Below are 22,406 nucleotides of genomic sequence, written 5' to 3'. Positions count from 1 at the left end.
CTGATTCAGACCTGGAAAGGATCAACTCTGGCCTGAATGGGAAGGACACTTCCAAGTACTACTAACCACTGAAACAGCCATAGGAACTGCGGAAAATGGTTGGACTCACTATACTCGAGTGAAGGCATCCGTCGACCCTAGTACCTGGGAAGCTGTTCCTACAGAAGACCTGTTGGAAGCTGAAATCGAAGAGAAAAATCTCATAGTGGACTCTGAGTGGGATAAAAGCTTACAACTGTAAACTAACCTTTTATTTTCACAGGTAGCTAATGAGTGTGACTTGTGATTGAGAGAAAGGACAGACCTATAGTGAATTGAAGTGCTCCCAAGGGGGGTTTGTTATAGTAGTAGTGTACATCTTATTCTTTGTATTGATAATTATTTGGAAACCTAAGGTTTAAAAATAATGACAGGGAAAAATCAATTATTAATTTTGTTTTTAGTGATTGTAGGCCTCAGAGAAAGCCTTGGTCAATTGGCAACTCGGAAAAGGCATGACCAGATAAGAGTAAGACGGGATACCCCGTAAAAATATGGGTGAATGTGACAGAGGGTTATGTACCACAGTCTGTCATGTTTGATGCTTGTGAGGTGTTAGCTTGTGGAGATTTAAATGCCCAACGACAATTGAGCAGAGAGAACAAATAAGTGGGAGAGACCCAACAGCCAGATTGAGAATAGCTGTATGGAAACGATCCTCTATTGCCATCAGAGAAAGGGAGAAACTCAAGGAGAAAACAGGAGAGAAAACAGGAGGCCCTCTTTGAAATGCGGCAGTTCAAACATTTGAGATTGAAACAGGGTACGGGGATGTGAATGCCTGGATAGAATGGGTCAAATATACTGTCCAGAGTCTCAACCATAGCAATTGCTATGCTTATGCCTCAGGACGACCGATTGCCCAGGTAGTGCCCTGCCCATTGAGGTGGACCAAGGATTCCCAGGGGATGCGATGTATGATTGCATTGTACCAAGAAAAGACTGCCTGGGGAAATGAGGCCTGTAAGTCTCTCTCTTTGCTGTTCCCTTCCTTGCGTGATAGCAATATCAGGGTTCCCCCTGCATTCTCTACAGCTATAGGTAGCCATACAGCTTGCCTCTCACGGCAGGGTGTGAGTGCTACCCAGCATCTGGGAGAATTTGCCTTGTGCACGAGGACCTTGAATGCTACCAAGGACTCGATGGGAAACTGCTCAAGACTCGAGATCCCCAGGGCAGATCTCTGGTGGTACTGTGGAGGGAAGATCTTACGGTCCACCCTACCATCCAACTGGGGAGGCACTTGTGCACTTGTTCAATTAGCTATACCCTTCACCCTGGCATTTGAAAGAGAAACATCACAAATACCCAGAAGAAGTAAAAGAGGCTTAGGAGTATCATTTGATGATAGAGTGTACATAGATTCTATTGGGGTGCCTAGAGGAGTTCCCGATGAACAGGAAGCCAGGAATCAAATTGCTGCAGGGTTTGAGTCACTGTTCTGGTGGGTAACAGTCAATAAGAATGTGGATTGGATTAATTATATCTATTATAATCACCAGAGATTCATAAGCTATACAAGAGATGCGATAAGAGGAATCGCTGAACAACTAGATGCCACCAGCAAAATGGCTTGGGAAAACAGAATAGCATTAGATATGATGCTTGCGGAGAAAGGAGGCGTGTGTGTGTGTGATACTGAGCAACCATTGTTGCACTTTTATACCCAACAATACTGCCCCGGATGGCATAGTAACTAGAGCATTGCAAGGGCTTACCACCCTTGCCAGTGAATTGGCAGAAAAATTAGGCATATTTACATCCTTGATCGTAGTAGCAGGAGTTTTGACAGCCATTGGTTGTTGCATTATCCCCTGTGTAAGAGGACTAGTACAGCGGTTAATTGAAACTGCACTATTGAAACAAATGACCATGAAGCCACCACCTTACTCAGATAAGAGGATGATATTAGAGGAGATGGAAAGCAAAGAAAGTGAAGAAGAGGAAGATATCTACCAAATTACACCTTAGAGAAAAGTTTTGCAAAAATCAACATTTTATAAAAAAAAAAAGAAAAGGGGGGAATTGTGGGAATAAAAATGTTGTTTTTGCACAGAGTTACATTGTTTAAAGGTAAGGAATGGGGTATTGAGATATGCTTGCAGTGATAAGAAAACTTAGCAGGGGACCTTGTAAAATGCAGACAACCAGACTCCTTAGAACAATTAGGTGAAAATCACAGTGTTAAGTCAAGTCAGATAAGTGAAGAAACATTACCACTTCAAACAGTAAAAAAGTCAAAAGAAATTTGAAATATAAAAAGGCCGGCAACTGAAGACAAGGCATTGTCTGTGAAGCATCAGATGGATTGTGAACCTGGATTACCCACTCAGTGAGGAAACAGGGGAGGGTCCCAGTCGTCGAGGAAGAAAGTATATAAACTGTACTATGTGATTAGTAGGTGCGCTCCTGCTTGTGGGACGCCCGCCATTGCAATCACGAATAAATTACTACTTCACTGAGATCCTTGCCTGAGCCTAAGTTATTGGCTACGGAGTGTTTCTCACACCCCCCAGGAATACAAATTAAACCTTAGAAACGGATTTGACTGTTCTGCTAGGCCCTCAATTAAAGACTTCATTTCCTTCTTAAAACTCCTAACCTCTCTGCTGGTAAGGGGGGAGTGGCACTGGCTCTGCGGCACCGCACGACCCCGAGGCCCCACCGGGACCCCCTTCCCCCTCCGCTCCTGCCGCTCCACGCTCTCTGGCGCCACTTCTCCAGGGACAGCATGAATTGCAGCCCCTGCCTCCTCCTGGAGCAGCTGCCGCTGCCTCTGGTGCAATATTAGGATTATAGGGAGGACAACTTGATTCCTCCTCCGAAAAAGGAGTCTTACTGTTTACATATAAATTCAAAGCCTGAATTTTCATCAGACCCGTATTTTGGCCAAAATACTGAAGTTCCTTTTATTAGCTTTTTAGGCCAGACAATTACACAACATCTAACCTTTTTTCTTTTTTTTAAATCTTTTTCTCTAGTTTTTGGATTGTTTTTCCAAATCCTTATCATTTTCCCCAAAGGACTATCTTTAGGCACAATCCCGGGGTCTCCACCCCCACCCTGATGACTCTTGGAACCCTTAATCCCCATCTCTTCCTGACGTGCTGCTGTGGACTTTACCACCCACAGGGTACCACACGCCTTCACCTAGGATTAGGACAGAGGTGGGGTGTACTGCCGAGCACCTCACTTCACCGTGCTCAGGGTACCATACACCTAAGGGCCCAAACCCCCGAGACTCTCTTTTGCTCGTTTATCTTTTGCTTCGTCCATCTCCAGCCGAGGGGACTTCGTTTGTCCCCTCAAGGGACTTCAGAACCTCGCAGATCAGGACTCCACACTCGCTTCGCACTAAAAGTGCGCCTCATTCACACTCCACACATGAAGAGATGCAGGACACGGACTCCTCATGGCTCTTGAACAGGAGACCTTTATTGCCATTTTTCACCACTACATGTACTTTCCCCATAGCCCCACGTGCTGTCCACACGCCCGAATCTGTCTTACAATTGGTTAGAGACCCTCAGACACGCGCCTTGAGCCAGCCAGCAATTGGCCACTGCCCAAAGCTCATCTTTAACACTGTAGCCAATTTACTTTATCTTGACCTTGCTCAAGTTTTTGGTTCTACTGCTGTTTTTCTCATTATCTCTAACTCAGGGACGTGTGAAACAGCACAAAGCTCCCTGCAAATTCCTTTCCCACAATTCCCCCTTTTTTGTTTTCAATCAACCAAATGCTTTCTATAGATCTTTCTATCAATCACCGCAGACACTGCAATAAGCAAGGTACAATAAGCAACAGGGTGAAAATCACATGCAGAATTACGATTGTAAAGTAGCGTGCCTACTAGAATCTACATCAGTCAACAAGCCACTAAGCGCTAGGGATGTTGCTTCGCAGCGATGCTGCGTCTCACTCGCACAGCACAATCACACAATCACGCAAAGAGGCCTCTTGCACTTCTCATTCATACCACAAGAACATATCACTTAAAATAATTTGTCCGCGGCTTCAGGAGGTCCTTGTCTACTCCCGTGGTGAGTGGCTGAGAGTGAAGACCCCTCCAAGGAAAATGCTCGGGGTGCACCTAGGGGGGTCCGTTCCACAGTCGATCCCACAGCCGAGCAGAGCGGCTCCTGGCGCAAGGAAGGATGCTATTATAGTTTTGTATAATTACAGCAAAGAGATGCATTGCAATAACCATTTGTTTCATGATTTGTTTTTTTGCCTGAGCAATTAAACCTTACACATGCTGTTGCTGTTTCACATCCCAGGATATCTAATTCCTGTGGCTCTAGGGGCACTTGCGGCAAGTAGACAGTCCAGTCTTTGTTATCTGCCGGGTTCCCCACCAGACATGTCGTGAATGGGTCGTTAGCACTAGCCAGGGACAGGCACATTGCTTCTTGTCCTGTCATGTTGGCGAGGGTGACCCAGATGTTGCGGCGAGGTTGGATGGAGACCCAGGGCTGGCAATAACCGATGACAGCGGCGATTGTGAGGAGGAGACCAACCATGGCCTTACCCCCCTTGCTGGTACCCATCTTGGTCCGTGACCTGTGGAGACACAAGCATACCCTCGACCCCAAGTTATTAGAGGCTGGGGTCCCTCCCAAAGACCTGTATTTAAATTTTTTACCATTACTAAGGCCTGCTCTGACTGTGGCACCCGTGACAGCGTGGAATTCATATTTTTGTAATGCTTTACTATGGGCGGTACCTCTTTGTGAGGAAAGGGTAATGATAGGTGAATCATTACATGAAGTGCCTTTCCCAACCTGTTCTGTGGTGTTTCCTGGGTGTCTCCCCCTTTTTGTTAATTTGGCAGTGTTTTCAAGGTGCGATGTGTGCGCTCAACAATGGCTTGACCCGTGGGGGAATGAGGAATGCCTGTGATGTGTCGGATACCCCAAGTTTGAAAAAAGGTTTGAAGGGAGTGACTAGTATAGGCGGGGCTACTGTCTGGTTTTCTTTTGGGATGCCTAGCGCCACGAAAGCAACACGGAAGTGAGCCTGGACATGGCGACTAGTTTCACCCACCGCAACTGTCGCCCAAATAGCATGAGAGAAAGTATCTACCGATACGTGAACATATTTCAAGTGACCAAATTCTGGAATATGTGTTACGTCAGTCCGCCATAACTGTAAGGACCGTAGACCTCTATGGTTTACCATTAAAGATGGGGTCGAAACATGTTGTTGACAGTCAGGACATGTTTGGACAATCAATTTGGCGTCAGTGATCGATGTAGTGAATTGTTTCGCCAAGACTTTGGCGGATTGACGGAAAAAGGCATGGGATAACCGTGCTTGCTCCAGCACCTTAGGCACCGGGGCAGTCAGGGTCATATTAGTTAGCTGGTCAGCGTGTGTGTTACCCTCTGCAAAAATACCAGGTAACATGGTGTGGCTCTGCATGTGAATAATACAATACAGGTGCACTCGCTGCTCTACCAAAAATAACAGCTCTTTAAATTTTAGAAACAAGTTTTCCTTTGGGATGTGTCTCAAATGTGCCCTCTCAATGCGCTGAGCAACACCTACAGCATATTGCGAGTCCGATACAATATTCAAAGGTACTGTTTTTTTTTCTTTTTTCCTTTTTTTCTCTTTTTTTTTCCTTTTTTTCCTCTCTTTTTTTTTTTTTTTTTGTTTTCTGGCTGCAATGTCCTCGATTACTGCATTGATTCATCACAAATCATGCAGTAATCTCCATTTCCTGCGCTTCTTCTTGATAACAAACACTGGTGAATTCCATAGGCTGTTTGTCGGAACAATATGTCCTTGTTGGAGTTGTTCTTGAACCAAGTCCTGCAGACTACTGCTCGGAAAAGAATCAATTGAGCAATTCTAGTTCCCTTTGGTATTGACAATGGTGGAGACGGTGTCCAAGCCATAGTTTGGATTTGTCCATTATAGTCGGCATCAATTATCCCCGGCAAAACAAACAATCTGGTCAAAGTTGTACTTGATCGTCCTAGCAGCAATACACTACAGTCATTCCCAATTGGTCCTTTGACGTTCAATGGAATTTTATGAATGTGAGTACACCACAACGTGGTGTCTGTTACTGTGGAGGCATCCACTCCGGCACTACCTCTGGTTCTTGCTGAAAGGGTGTCCACGGTGGTAACCGTGGCAGCAGGGCTACAGCAAGGAACCCTGCTCCACTGTGGTACTCCATGGGCTGAGCGGGACAGCCTGCTTCACCATGCTCCTCACCACAGGCCACAGGGGACTTCTGCTCCGGTGCCTGGAGCACCTCTCCCCCTCCTCCTCCACTGACCTTGGCGCCTGCAAGGCTGTTTCTCACTCCTCTCACTCTCCCAGCTGCTGTGTGGCACAGCGTTTTTTTCCCTTTTTTCTTTTTTTCTTTTCTCTTTCTTATTTCTGCTCTCACAGAGGCTCAAACAACATCGCTTATTGGCTCGGCTCTGGTCAGCACCGGGGCCCTTACCTAACATGGGGCAGCTTCTAGATTCTTTTCACAGAAGCCACCCCTATGGCCCCCTGCTACCAATACCTTGCCACGTAAACCCACTACATTCCAATATACTCTTACTTTACAATTATCACGACCTTCACAAACTTCACTTACATCAAAAAAAAAGAATTCCCCACACCAAAATAAACATAACATCATCACAACACCGACGAGGTGGACAATTTACACACACACCACCCCTCGTCTCTTCACCACACTAATATGAAACATATTCCTTACAATTACAACTTTCTTGAATTCTTCACACCTTTTACGTTCATAAAAACATCCAGTCCATGTTTTGCCCGTTACTTCTCTCGACTATCATCCTTATCTCAAATTCCTTGAGCCCCATGTTGGGCGAATAAAAACCATAAGAAGTTATCACGGATTTGGGGTAGGAGGTTTAAAGAAACCAGTCTTCCAGCAGTATCGGACAATAAATGGCACAGAAACTATAGTAATGCTGAGTCGTACTGGAGCAAACAATTTGTGAATAGCATATGCCAACACAAATGTGCCTGTACCAGCAGCCCTTTCAGATTGCAGCGATGATTCACTGAAACCAAGTTTCAAGAGAACTGCAGTCATATCCACACCACTTGACACAGCCAGGTAGAAGATTCCTAGAGATACTAATGAAATTCCAACATGGAATGAAACCCCTGCAGCACCACATTCTTTGAAAACTTTTTTCAGCTGCTGGGATTTATTGAGTTTGTGTCCACTGCTGAGATCTGTGGCTGCCTTTTCAGGGGATCCACCCACATCCTTGGCCGAGCTGCCGGCGGCGGCCCGCAGCGCCAGCAGAGGGGCCGGCGGGCTGAGGGGGCGGGGGCCGGCCGGGAGGAGGCGGGGGGACAGCAGCGGCGGCGGCGGCGCTTGCGGCCGTGCGGACTGTCGCGGAGCGCGGGCGGTGCGCGGCTCTGCCCGGCCTCGCAGGGCGGACAGAGCGGGGGCCCGCGGGGCCGCGGGCCCGGGCGCAGCAGCAGGCGGAACATGGCAGCGCCCGGTGCGCGCGGGCGGGCGCCCAAACCGGAGAAACGCAGCAGCCGGCGGCGGGGCGGGCGGGCGGGCGCCCGGAGCTGACAGCGGGGCGGGCGGCGACGCTGGCGGCAATCGTACGGCACCAACAATTGACCAGTCATAACATTTTCTAACAGTGACCGACCAAACGGTGCGTGTAATCCATATGTAGTCACAGTCTTTCGTAATTCTTTAATGAGGTCCCAGGGGAAGGCATTATATTCATTTGGACCGTTGGGTCGCACCTGCACCGGGAAAGCCATTCCCACCGGGTCCCCGTCTTTTAGCGCTTCCCGGCGCACCGGCTCCCATCGTTCCCGCGGGGCGAAAGCTCGGGCCCCCAGGGAGGCATTATCGGGGGCAGGCAAGGCGGGAGCCGAGGGGGTCAGCGGGGAGGGGCTCTGCGGCGGCGGTCCGCGGCCCTCTTCCTTGTCATCCCCCAGGTCTATCAAATTGCACCGCTCTGGTGACCTTGCAGGCTCTGATCTCGGTTCAGCTGCTGTTATTGCCCGGGCAGCGGCGTTCTGTACTTCCTTTTCTGCCTGCCATGATCTTAAAGTCTCTGTCACCAGCCACCATGTAGTCATCACCTCAGCAGCATTAGTATCCCCACTGGACGCTGCTTCCCATATTTTTTCCCCCGCTTGGTCCCAAGTTTTTACATCAAATACTGTGGAAGCCATTGAGGGGAACCCTTGTTTTCGCAAAATTTTCAATAATAGCTTTATCTTAAATGGATCGTTTTTTACTCCCCTGTCTATTAGGAGTTGCGTTAGTAGTTTCGCTATAGCCTCTTCCTCTGCTGAAAGGCTAGCTCCCATGATCAATGCCCAGCCGCTCACCTGTCCTTCAGGTGATGTCCCGGGGTTGAAGCTGCAGTCCAGCTGCGAGCTTGACTCTTTCGGCTGGGTTCCCTTCAGACGCTCGTGCAGCGCTGCTCCTCCCCTATCATGTCTGGGTCACCATTTGAAGGGATGCAAGACACAGACTGGGTTGTTTTTCCAAATCCTTATCATTTTCCCCAAAGGACTATCTTTAGGCACAATCCCGGGGTCTCCACCCCCACCCTGATGACTCTTGGAACCCTTAATCCCCATCTCTTCCTGACGTGCTGCTGTGGACTTTACCACCCACAGGGTACCACACGCCTTCACCTAGGATTAGGACAGAGGTGGGGTGTACTGCCGAGCACCTCACTTCACCGTGCTCAGGGTACCATACACCTAAGGGCCCAAACCCCCGAGACTCTCTTTTGCTCGTTTATCTTTTGCTTCGTCCATCTCCAGCCGAGGGGACTTCGTTTGTCCCCTCAAGGGACTTCAGAACCTCGCAGATCAGGACTCCACACTCGCTTCGCACTAAAAGTGCGCCTCATTCACACTCCACACATGAAGAGATGCAGGACACGGACTCCTCATGGCTCTTGAACAGGAGACCTTTATTGCCATTTTTCACCACTACATGTACTTTCCCCATAGCCCCACGTGCTGTCCACACGCCCGAATCTGTCTTACAATTGGTTAGAGACCCTCAGACACGCGCCTTGAGCCAGCCAGCAATTGGCCACTGCCCAAAGCTCATCTTTAACACTGTAGCCAATTTACTTTATCTTGACCTTGCTCAAGTTTTTGGTTCTACTGCTGTTTTTCTCATTATCTCTAACTCAGGGACGTGTGAAACAGCACAAAGCTCCCTGCAAATTCCTTTCCCACAATTCCCCCTTTTTTGTTTTCAATCAACCAAATGCTTTCTATAGATCTTTCTATCAATCACCGCAGACACTGCAATAAGCAAGGTACAATAAGCAACAGGGTGAAAATCACATGCAGAATTACGATTGTAAAGTAGCGTGCCTACTAGAATCTACATCAGTCAACAAGCCACTAAGCGCTAGGGATGTTGCTTCGCAGCGATGCTGCGTCTCACTCGCACAGCACAATCACACAATCACGCAAAGAGGCCTCTTGCACTTCTCATTCATACCACAAGAACATATCACTTAAAATAATTTGTCCGCGGCTTCAGGAGGTCCTTGTCTACTCCTGTGGTGAGTGGCTGAGAGTGAAGACCCCTCCAAGGAAAATGCTCGGGGTGCACCTAGGGGGGTCCGTTCCACAGTCGATCCCACAGCCGAGCAGAGCGGCTCCTGGCGCAAGGAAGGATGCTATTATAGTTTTGTATAATTACAGCAAAGAGATGCATTGCAATAACCATTTGTTTCATGATTTGTTTTTTTGCCTGAGCAATTAAACCTTACACATGCTGTTGCTGTTTCACATCCCAGGATATCTAATTCCTGTGGCTCTAGGGGCACTTGCGGCAAGTAGACAGTCCAGTCTTTGTTATCTGCCGGGTTCCCCACCAGACATGTCGTGAATGGGTCGTTAGCACTAGCCAGGGACAGGCACATTGCTTCTTGTCCTGTCATGTTGGCGAGGGTGACCCAGATGTTGCGGCGTGGTTGGATGGAGACCCAGGGCTGGCAATAACCGATGACAGCGGCGATTGTGAGGAGGAGGCCAACCATGGCCTTACTCCCCTTGCTGGTACCCATCTTGGTCCGTGACCTGTGGAGACACAAGCATACCCTCGACCCCAAGTTATTAGAGGATGGGGTCCCTCCCAAAGACCTATATTTATATTTTTTACCATTACTAAGGCCTGCTCTGACTGTGGCACCCATGACAGCGTGGAATTCATGCTTCTGTACTGTTTTATTATGGGCAGTACCTCTTTGTGAGGAAAGGGTAATGACAGGTGAATCATTACATGAAGTGCCTTTCCCAACCTGTTCTGTGGTGTTTCCTGGGTGTCTCCCCCTTTTTGTTAATTTGGCAGTGTTTTCAAGGTGCGATGTGTGCGCTCAACAATGGCTTGACCCGTGGGGGAATGAGGAATGCCTGTGATGTGTCGGATACCCCAAGTTTGAAAAAAGGTTTGAAGGGAGTGACTAGTATAGGCGGGGCTACTGTCTGGTTTTCTTTTGGGATGCCTAGCGCCACGAAAGCAACACGGAAGTGAGCCTGGACATGGCGACTAGTTTCACCCACCGCAACTGTCGCCCAAATAGCATGAGAGAAAGTATCTACCGATACGTGAACATATTTCAAGTGACCAAATTCTGGAATATGTGTTACGTCAGTCCGCCATAACTGTAAGGACCGTAGACCTCTATGGTTTACCATTAAAGATGGGGTCGAAACATGTTGTTGACAGTCAGGACATGTTTGGACAATCAATTTGGCGTCAGTGATCGATGTAGTGAATTGTTTCGCCAAGACTTTGGCGGATTGACGGAAAAAGGCATGGGATAACCGTGCTTGCTCCAGCACCTTAGGCACCGGGGCAGTCAGGGTCATATTAGTTAGCTGGTCAGCGTGTGTGTTACCCTCTGCAAAAATACCAGGTAACATGGTGTGGCTCTGCATGTGAATAATACAATACAGGTGCACTCGCTGCTCTACCAAAAATAACAGCTCTTTAAATTTTAGAAACAAGTTTTCCTTTGGGATGTGTCTCAAATGTGCCCTCTCAATGCGCTGAGCAACACCTACAGCATATTGCGAGTCCGATACAATATTCAAAGGTACTGTTTTTTTTTTCTTTTTTCCTTTTTTTCTCTTTTTTTTTTTCCTTTTTTTCCTCTCTTTTTTTTTTTTTTTGTTTTCTGGCTGCAATGTCCTCGATTACTGCATTGATTCATCACAAATCATGCAGTAATCTCCATTTCCTGCGCTTCTTCTTGATAACAAACACTGGTGAATTCCATAGGCTGTTTGTCGGAACAATATGTCCTTGTTGGAGTTGTTCTTGAACCAAGTCCTGCAGACTACTGCTCGGAAAAGAATCAATTGAGCAATTCTAGTTCCCTTTGGTATTGACAATGGTGGAGACGGTGTCCAAGCCATAGTTTGGATTTGTCCATTATAGTCGGCATCAATTATCCCCGGCAAAACAAACAATCTGGTCAAAGTTGTACTTGATCGTCCTAGCAGCAATACACTACAGTCATTCCCAATTGGTCCTTTGACGTTCAATGGAATTTTATGAATGTGAGTACACCACAACGTGGTGTCTGTTACTGTGGAGGCATCCACTCCGGCACTACCTCTGGTTCTTGCTGAAAGGGTGTCCACGGTGGTAACCGTGGCAGCAGGGCTACAGCAAGGAACCCTGCTCCACTGTGGTACTCCATGGGCTGAGCGGGACAGCCTGCTTCACCATGCTCCTCACCACAGGCCACAGGGGACTTCTGCTCCGGTGCCTGGAGCACCTCTCCCCCTCCTCCTCCACTGACCTTGGCGCCTGCAAGGCTGTTTCTCACTCCTCTCACTCTCCCAGCTGCTGTGTGGCACAGCGTTTTTTTCCCTTTTTTCTTTTTTTCTTTTCTCTTTCTTATTTCTGCTCTCACAGAGGCTCAAACAACATCGCTTATTGGCTCGGCTCTGGTCAGCACCGGGGCCCTTACCTAACATGGGGCAGCTTCTAGATTCTTTTCACAGAAGCCACCCCTATGGCCCCCTGCTACCAATACCTTACCACGTAAACCCACTACATTCCAATATACTCTTACTTTACAATTATCACGACCTTCACAAACTTCACTTACATCAAAAAAAAAGAATTCCCCACACCAAAATAAACATAACATCATCACAACACCGACGAGGCGGACAATTTACACACACACCACCCCTCGTCTCTTCACCACACTAATATGAAACATATTCCTTACAATTACAACTTTCTTGAATTCTTCACACCTTTTACGTTCATAAAAACATCCAGTCCATGTTTTGCCCGTTACTTCTCTCGACTATCATCCTTATCTCAAATTCCTTGAGCCCCATGTTGGGCGAATAAAAACCATAAGAAGTTATCACGGATTTGGGGTAGGAGGTTTAAAGAAACCAGTCTTCCAGCAGTATCGGACAATAAATGGCACAGAAACTATAGTAATGCTGAGTCGTACTGGAGCAAACAATTTGTGAATAGCATATGCCAACACAAATGTGCCTGTACCAGCAGCCCTTTCAGATTGCAGCGATGATTCACTGAAACCAAGTTTCAAGAGAACTGCAGTCATATCCACACCACTTGACACAGCCAGGTAGAAGATTCCTAGAGATACTAATGAAATTCCAACATGGAATGAAACCCCTGCAGCACCACATTCTTTGAAAACTTTTTTCAGCTGCTGGGATTTATTGAGTTTGTGTCCACTGCTGAGATCTGTGGCTGCCTTTTCAGGGGATCCACCCACATCCTTGGCCGAGCTGCCGGCGGCGGCCCGCAGCGCCAGCAGAGGGGCCGGCGGGCTGAGGGGGCGGGGGCCGGCCGGGAGGAGGCGGGGGGACAGCAGCGGCGGCGGCGGCGCTTGCGGCCGTGCGGGCTGTCGCGGAGCGCGGGCGGTGCGCGGCTCTGCCCGGCCTCGCAGGGCGGACAGAGCGGGGGCCCGCGGGGCCGCGGGCCCGGGCGCAGCAGCAGGCGGAACGTGGCAGCGCCCGGTGCGCGCGGGCGGGCGCCCAAACCGGAGAAACGCAGCAGCCGGCGGCGGGGCGGGCGGGCGGGCGCCCGGAGCTGACAGCGGGGCGGGCGGCGACGCTGGCGGCAATCGTACGGCACCAACAATTGACCAGTCATAACATTTTCTAACAGTGACCGACCAAACGGTGCGTGTAATCCATATGTAGTCACAGTCTTTCGTAATTCTTTAATGAGGTCCCAGGGGAAGGCATTATATTCATTTGGACCGTTGGGTCGCACCTGCACCGGGAAAGCCATTCCCACCGGGTCCCCGTCTTTTAGCGCTTCCCGGCGCACCGGCTCCCATCGTTCCCGCGGGGCGAAAGCTCGGGCCCCCAGGGAGGCATTATCGGGGGCAGGCAAGGCGGGAGCCGAGGGGGTCAGCGGGGAGGGGCTCTGCGGCGGCGGTCCGCGGCCCTCTTCCTTGTCATCCCCCAGGTCTATCAAATTGCACCGCTCTGGTGACCTTGCAGGCTCTGATCTCGGTTCGGCTGCTGTTATTGCCTGGGCAGCGGCGTTCTGTACTTCCTTTTCTGCCTGCCACGATCTTAAAGTCTCTGTCACCAGCCACCATGTAGTCATCACCTCAGCAGCATTAGTATCCCCACTGGACGCTGCTTCCCATATTTTTTCCCCCGCTTGGTCCCAAGTTTTTACATCAAATACTGTGGAAGCCATTGAGGGGAACCCTTGTTTTCGCAAAATTTTCAATAATAGCTTTATCTTAAATGGATCGTTTTTTACTCCCCTGTCTATTAGGAGTTGCGTTAGTAGTTTCGCTATAGCCTCTTCCTCTGCTGAAAGGCTAGCTCCCATGATCAATGCCCAGCCGCTCACCTGTCCTTCAGGTGATGTCCCGGGGTTGAAGCTGCAGTCCAGCTGCGAGCTTGACTCTTTCGGCTGGGTTCCCTTCAGACGCTCGTGCAGCGCTGCTCCTCCCCTATCATGTCTGGGTCACCATTTGAAGGGATGCAAGACACAGACTGGGTTGTTTTTTCCAAATCCTTATCATTTTCCCCAAAGGACTATCTTTAGGCACAATCCCGGGGTCTCCAACCCCACCCTGATGACTCTTGGAACCCTTAATCCCCATCTCTTCCTGACGTGCTGCTGTGGACTTTACCACCCACAGGGTACCACACGCCTTCACCTAGGATTAGGACAGAGGTGGGGTGTACTGCCGAGCACCTCACTTCACCGTGCTCAGGGTACCATACACCTAAGGGCCCAAACCCCCGAGACTCTCTTTTGCTCGTTTATCTTTTGCTTCGTCCATCTCCAGCCGAGGGGACTTCGTTTGTCCCCTCAAGGGACTTCAGAACCTCGCAGATCAGGACTCCACACTCGCTTCGCACTAAAAGTGCGCCTCATTCACACTCCACACATGAAGAGATGCAGGACACGGACTCCTCATGGCTCTTGAACAGGAGACCTTTATTGCCATTTTTCACCACTACATGTACTTTCCCCATAGCCCCACGTGCTGTCCACACGCCCGAATCTGTCTTACAATTGGTTAGAGACCCTCAGACACGCGCCTTGAGCCAGCCAGCAATTGGCCACTGCCCAAAGCTCATCTTTAACACTGTAGCCAATTTACTTTATCTTGACCTTGCTCAAGTTTTTGGTTCTACTGCTGTTTTTCTCATTATCTCTAACTCAGGGACGTGTGAAACAGCACAAAGCTCCCTGCAAATTCCTTTCCCACACACACAAGAGACTCCCCGAACCCAACCCAAGGCAAGATACGGTAAAGTTTCCTTTACCTCGGTCCGTGTACAGTTTCCCGGTCTGGGTTATCAGCAGTAATCCCTGTGCCTGTACCCTGTCTGGGCTGTGTCTGTGTATGTCAGTGCTGGCCTCTCTTCTCCCCAGAGCTTCGCAGAGCCCGTCTTCAGATTAACAGTCTTGGTCCTTTGCCGGCCATACTGAGACGACCCACCACCCCCGACGGGACCGCTGAAATCAGCAGGGTGCACCTTCCTGTCTGTGGTGGCAAGAACTCTTCGGCAGGCAACAAGATCCCGGATGAGCCCCCAAATTGTGAGAAAAAATCTCAATTTTCTTCAGACAGGATCTTCTGTGAAGCTATTTTATTCGCGATTGCAATGGCGGGCGTCCTGCCAATTAGGAGCGCATTAAACATATCATAACCTTTTATTCCCTATTACCCGACACCTGGTCACCTCCCCTGTTTCCTCATGGGCTGAGTACTACAGATTCACAAGCTACTCGACACTCCTCTATACCATATATGTACATTTTTTTTCTTCAACCCTTTAATTTCTCCTTTTTTATGTTTTGAGAACTTGTGATCTTTGTTTTACTGTTCTCACACTGCTCATCCTGTTTTTCTCAAGCTTCTACCTTATTTTGGAACAGTGAGGCCTTCTACTGTCCACTTATCTACTTAGCATTTCTCCTTGTTATGGCTACACAACTACTTTTGAATACAGAAAATTAGTTCTCTACTGCAAAAACACAGCTTAGTTTCTCACAACAAGAACATATCTGTTTATTCCCTCAGCATTCAGTTAATTACATCATAACATTTCATTTTAAAACTTATCTATGATATGGAATTAGCAGAGCACATACTAGATGGATTAAAAACTGGTTCACTGTTGAGGCCTGAAGCAGAGCTGTAAACGGAAAAAATAGAGATGTTTTCTAGTGCAGATTTACAGGCATCATTTCTTGGTCCTGCACTGCTAATGTTTTTATTTTAATGTGAATACTTTTATAAACCATTTGCTGGGAGAGCCTGAAGATGACACAACAGTGGGTGACACAGAAATGATGAAAAAGGCAGCTACTCTTACAGTATACTCTTAGTTACAGTATCCTATTAGTTAAACGGGCACCACTGCATGTGCCCTTTCCATACACCCATAGTACATTTGGGAATGAAAGTTACACCAAGGATGGGTAGCTACAGTTTGGAAAGCAAAAACTCCAAGACCCATGCCAGTTGTTTTGGATAACCATTACCATGAGCTGTGACTACACAGTGGCTAGGTCTAAAACTGAGAGGACCACCCAAGGAGACAAAGCTGTGTATCTATGAAACATGCATAACAGATAAACTGGGTCAGTATGTCTGGTTATGGTGCTTGCACTCAAGAATAATGTGGATGTTTTCATGAAAGGTTATAGAAAGTCCACTAATATTATGTGGCTTATAGAAAACAAGTCTGGAGTAGAGCACGACGAGTTGTCTAAAAAGAGAAAAATGAGAGAATGCTTCAACAATGCATATGGGCATTTACCCGTGGAGAAGGAAGTTGCTGTAAAGGCTTTTTGAGCTTGCAGACAATACATTAATGAGTTTCAATGGTTAAAAATTTAAGTTAAATAAATTTAACCTTGAAATGAGACACCATTTACCAGGAGGCAGACCAAATCAAAGTTGGAACAGTATGAGAGGGATGGGGGATGTGAAGAACTCACCATCATATGGAATTTTGACATGAAAATTGAGCATCATTCTAAAACTCATGCTTTGACCCAGCTTTTAAGATAAATCCTCCAGCCAGCATGTGAAGGTAGGATGGGATCCAGCCCTGCTGCCCATTACTTTTTTTTCCTTGACTCCAAGAAGAATGTCACACCTTGCTCAGAACAGCTGTAGGCTTGCCTTAGGAGAGTTATGATCAGAGCTTAGGCTTCAATTCTCTGACTGGTCTTCTGTCAGGATCAGGAAAGAACGTCTTCCTGCTATCTAACCTGACTCCTGAACTTCTATTTTCTGCAAGTTAGTCTTAGTCAACAAACAGTCCATAACTGAAGAGAAAGTGCTTGTCAGGGCATGGCACAACTCTGCAGTGGTACCATGAGTACTTCCTGAAACCTGGTGAAAGCATCTTGTTTATATGCTCAGGATCCTATACTCTGTCAGAGAATATCTGCCCTACCTCTTCCAAGACTCGAAGGTTTCAACGTCTAAGGTTTTCAACAGCATCTTGAGGTAAGAATCACACTCTGAAACCACGAGGGTATAGGGTGCCTAACGAATTTCCTTCCCTTGGAAGAACTTGGAAACAGGCCACTTTGGCCTCCACTACTCCTGATTTGTGCCTCTCGAATTAATGTTTAGAAGATGCTAGAAAACAAAGTATTTGGCCTAGCAGAAGCCTTTGGGACTTGGAGCAGGCTCTGCATGAACCTAATTGTTGTGTAATATGAAGCTGATTTTAATTTTCATGAAATCTTTGAAGTGAACAGTGCATTGGGAATCCTCTACTAATTATTTTTTCCACTGTTTGCTTTCTAGAGGGAACCCAGGCTTCTTGCACAAAATGAGAGAAAGAAAACGGAATACTTCCAAAGACACTCTCTTAGTCCCTGCAGGATGACTTTTACCCACCAGAAGCAAGTTTTGTTATCAGTCATTTTCTTTATTCTAAGCTCCTATTTTAAAGTCCTGATTCTGCAAATCACCAGTTATGGTGTGTAGTAATGGATTCTCCATTCAGTTGTCTGTGTAAGATCAGACCCTTGCAGAGAAGCTGTCTGCAAGGCAAAAGCAGCATGTTCCTTGACCATGCCAATCTTACTTTACATTCATCCTGCTAACTTGTCTTCACTACCTTTCCTGAAGAGAAAGTTTCTCAGTGTTACTGTGGAGCTAACTCCTTGAGGAACTTCACTTCATCCTTAAGTGCTAAGTGCTCGTGGAGCACTAAGGAAGAATAGATTCAATTGACTTGGAAGAGTGGAAGATCTGCTGCGAGATGAAACCTCCAGGTGTGCAAGCAATGCCTACAAAGCATAGGAGTGAAGCTGCAGTACCTTGCTGTTAAAGCCACCTGGATCATTTTCTTCTCTCCCTGTTCTCTCTGAAGCACTCTGAGCATGTCCCATTGGGGAATATGCTTATCGCAATGTCCATCCATCAGTGTCAGTCAGTAGCAGGCAGTAAATGAAAGACTATCCATGTTCTGAGTGCAAGTCTGTACTCCTCACTCATCCTTGTGACTGAAAAGTTACATCTGTGGAGTGCAAAGAAATATCAGGAGAAACTACATTGGCCCGGCAGATATTGCTTTTCTCTAGTCACCTCATGTACTGACAGATGGAGCTGCACATAAAAAGCCATCTCTGAATGCTGTCAGAGGCACTCTTGCTTGTGAAACATGAATTGAGGTGATTACTAAGGCCTGGGCTTGTGGTGCTCCCATGAGCAAGGCAAAACACAAGCCCAACACCCATCACAGCCCTCTGAACCCTGTACCGCAGGCTGTCAATCTAACCAGAAATCCAGCGATCTCATTTATGCAAAAACAAAACCAGAAAGACAGCTTCTCCCGATGGGAATAAAAATTACTTCTAGTCAGGCAGCAAAGATTCTGAATTGCAAATTATGATGACAATATTTCCTTGTTCAGAGGGGACTGTCTCATGCCAAAGAAATGCCATTAGCATCAGAAACTGTGACTTCATGACCCACACGAACAGGGTTCTTTCAGGATCAGTAACTGCTACTACTTTATTGATGACATATCTTCAACCCCTCCTCATTGAGGGCATAACTTTGTTATAAATGACTGAGTCCCAAATAGGACTGCAATCAAAGTTTACAATTTATTAAATGAATAGAGGCAAGCAAACAGCGCTGGGTGTGCCGGGAGTCTCTGCTCCACCAAGACGCACACCCATTACATAAGATGTCTGATTTTTATGCTCCCAGGCTAATACATATTTATTACTACTTCTAGAAGAGGCAGGGTTATTATAATTGGTTTCCCAAATCCGAAGTCCTCCCAGGGGTGCCTGCTTATCAGTCTCTGGTGGTCTCTCAGGGGTCGCTCGGGCTGAAGGCTCATGGTCTTCCTCCTTATTTGGTAGTCTCTTGGCTGGATGTCAGAAGCTACTGCACGTCCGTGCAGAGTCAGCAGTTTTTTGCTAAAAAAAATCCCTTTGTTCTCTTATCGCCTAAACCCAGGCCTCAATGTTAACCCTTCAAATCCCGTAGTGACACGAATTGCTGGACCATTCCTTACAATCCCTCACCTTCTTTTTAATATCATCAATTCGTGTCTCTTCTTCAACCTTTGCTAGTAACAATTGGATTTCATCAGTCAGTTCTCGGGGAGTCCATTTCTTAAGCATCATTATTGACACATCACCTTTTTTCTCTACCAAAGTCATCACAAATTGGGTGCTATTTATTATTCGCCGTATCAACAACGTAAAGCAAGGTGTCATACAAGGTATAAACAATAATGTCATTACACCACATAAAAATAAAAATAGCATCCATGGTCCACCGGGCAACCACGAAAAGAAATCCCAATCCATACCCTTCCAAGTTTGTACTGGGACGTGGGCTAACTTCCTAATTTCCTTTGTTATCTGTTTAACCACTTTTCCATTATCATCAATTTGTAAACAACAATTAGAATCGTTCAGTTTTCCACACACTCCCCCTTCTTCTGCTAGTAAATAGTCTAAGACCATTCTATGTTGAAAGATAGCATTCCTCATCTGAGTGGATTGATCAGCCAGAAGATCCAAGGCCGTCGCTGTTTGATTGGTTACAACTTCGAGGACAGCTTGCAACCTAATTATTCCGTTCAAATTATAAACAGGTTCTCGGGCTCCTGATACCAACTCATTCGGGTTCCAGGTAGCTGGCCCATAATGCTGTATGATTCTTTCAGGAGGCCATTCATCCTTTCCCCATTTTTGGGCACTACCCCTGGCTAAGGAAGTATCAATAGATCGTTTCATTCTGTTCAGGTCATCATATAATCTTATTCCTAAATGATTTCCTTGTGTTTGTGACAATAAAAAGAACAAGGGTCTTATGTACCCCACATAGCATATTCCCGACCAGTTTCCGGATAGCCTCTTGTAAGCATGTTTGCCACACACCCAATAATGTCCCTTTAGGGCCCACGTTCCGTTTGGAAAAGGACCATCCCATCCCTCTTTACCCTTTGGGGTGTGATAATACAGAGTGTCCTTGTTACCGAGTGGTCCTGTTACAATGTCTGCCCCGTTTGTACTCGTATATGCGCACTTCCAAGCTCCCACGTTGGGTTTCCACTTACAGTCACAATTCAGTTCTCTTTGGCGGCCTGTCATATTATAAGCTGACCAGAAATGTTTAAAGAACACTCGCCTCCCGTTCTCATCCTGCCATTTCCAACAATAGACCCGCACCACATGCTGTTCCTTAGTGGTGTTATCACGCTGACAGCTCAAGATTTGACCATCGAATTGTCCCCCCGCTTGTGCTCTTGCCACAGTTTCACATCCGGATCCAAAAAATTCTCTATATGAGCATTTCAGCCAAGTCCCATTTCTCTGCTGAACATGTGTGGCGTTCCATTTCCCGCTATGTGCTGTACAGTTTATAGGACTACATCCAGGATCGGTACAATCATATCCGGGGGACAGAGTCCAATTGCAAATGCTTTTTCCCACCGCCACTGTTCCTGTTCTGTTCAAGCAGTATACACCCCCAGCTGACGAGTGCAACTGCCATGGGCCTCCTTCCTCTTTCCAAAATTGTGTCCCACTATGAACTTCGCTCAAATTACTGACCCACCACTTGGGTTCAACCGGGCCTGCTACCCAGGGCCAACTTTCAGTTCCCCCCCTGGTCTTCCACAAATCCAGCAGTTACTAAGGTTAAAGGCCTTGGCCACTTCCTCCCCCAAAGTGAAAAAGTTATTCCTCCATTCCTGCCCATGGCCCAATTGCTCCTGTAAAAACAATACCAGGAAGTATAGCATTTCTTAACCTTTTGCGCTGTCCAATCTTGAGAGTGTGGGAAATGCCTTCAATCATGGGGTTGGGCCCGCTTTCAGAGCTTGTGTTACCATTCAGCCCTTCGGGGTGATCCAGCTCCTGGAAAACTAATCACAATTTTATTATGGGTTTAAAAGATTCTCATGTTATTTTTCTCAGGACAACCTGATCTTAGCGCGGGAGAAGTCTGGTCGAGGCCCTCTCACTTGGCGGTCAATACCCATAGGGGTTGCCTCCCTCGGTAGACCATACACACCGCAGTGGATGGTCCTACCCCGGTCTTGCCTTCTCCCTTTCCTCCCTTCAGCCTTGTCCTTTTTACCCGGTGCCCTTAATTCATGCAGAATCTCATTGCCAGGATATTAGTTCCTCTTTAGTCCTAGTTTCAGTTCCCCAGGAGTGGACTCAACCCTCCAGGCTTCGGTAGTTATTGGTCCTTTTATTCAGGATGCGTGGGTCCAACCCCTTTTTGCTGTTCTCACAGCTGTTCCAGTAGTAAGTAAAACAAGGTACGGTCCCCCCCATTGGGGGTTCAATGATTCTTCTCTCCAAGTTTTTATTAAGACCTTGTCTCCTGGTTGTATCTTATGAATAGCAAATCCTAAAGGTGGTGTTTGAGCCATCATCCCAATTTCTCTTAGCTCCTGTAATCTCCTTCCAATAGTAATTATATATTTCTGGATACTATGATCCTCAACTACATTGTTCCCTAGGGGCATCCCTTGAGAATAAGGCATACCATATAACATTTCATATGGTGATAATCCAGTCTCACTGTGTGGTTTAGTTCTTATGTTTAAAAGTGCCAATGGTAAGCATTTCGTCCAGGGCAGCTGTGTCTCGATCATTAACTTAGCCAATTGTTGTTTTATTGTTTGATTCATCCTTTCTACTTTCCCTGAGCTTTGTGGGTGCCACGGAGTGTGGTATCCCCACTGAATACCTTTCAAGGGGTACATCCTTCGAATCTTTGCGGCTGGCGTATGTTCGATTATTTCCACACAATTGTGTTCCAATGGTCCTTCTTCTAGAACAGTTCCTAGAAATACTGCTGGATTTAACAGGTTAGTCGTTTTCAAGGTTATGTCATCTTGTTCAGTTAGTATTGCCTGATATTTCATCATCCGGCTGGGTGATAACCAGTGGCCCCCCCTTTTGTTCTAAAACGGTTGTTACCATATGTGGTACAAAAACTTCAATATGTTTTCCCATTTGAAGGCAAATAATTTTCTACTATCTTTATCAAGAGGTATGCAAAAGAAGGCATCCTTTAAATCTATCACGGTAAACCATTTATATTTCTCTCTCACAGATGTTAACAATGTGTAAGGATTAGCTACTACCGGGTGAATGTCCTTTGTTATTTCATTTATTGCTCTAAGATCTTGTACCAATCTATACTCGCCATTCGGCTTCTTTACTGGAAAAATTGGAGTATTGTATTCCGATTTACATTCTTCCAGAATCTGATATTTGAGAAATTTGTCAATAATTTTCACTATCCCCTGCCTAGCTTCTATCTTAAGTGGATATTGTTTGATTCAAACAGGTTTGGCTCCTTCCTTTA

The 22,406-nt window shown here is 46.9% G+C and overlaps 1 long non-coding RNA gene across 1 annotated transcript; it reads right to left on the bottom strand.

Moving 5' to 3' along the window:
- Positions 1 to 3,772: 3,772 nt before the first annotated feature.
- Positions 3,773 to 8,511, bottom strand: LOC121063032. The gene is made up of 2 exons (XR_005815796.1): positions 8,398 to 8,511; positions 3,773 to 4,602 (listed from the first exon to the last, which is right to left on the bottom strand). It is a non-coding gene; the product is annotated as an uncharacterized LOC121063032 (long non-coding RNA).
- Between the last annotated feature and the right edge of the window lie 13,895 nt (positions 8,512 to 22,406).

Source organism: Cygnus olor (genome assembly GCF_009769625.2).
Source record: "Cygnus olor isolate bCygOlo1 chromosome W unlocalized genomic scaffold, bCygOlo1.pri.v2 SUPER_W7, whole genome shotgun sequence".
NCBI lineage: Eukaryota > Metazoa > Chordata > Aves > Anseriformes > Anatidae > Cygnus > Cygnus olor.
The sequence above is the reverse complement of the archived record's forward strand: the minus strand, read 5'-3'. Positions and strand labels throughout refer to the sequence as shown.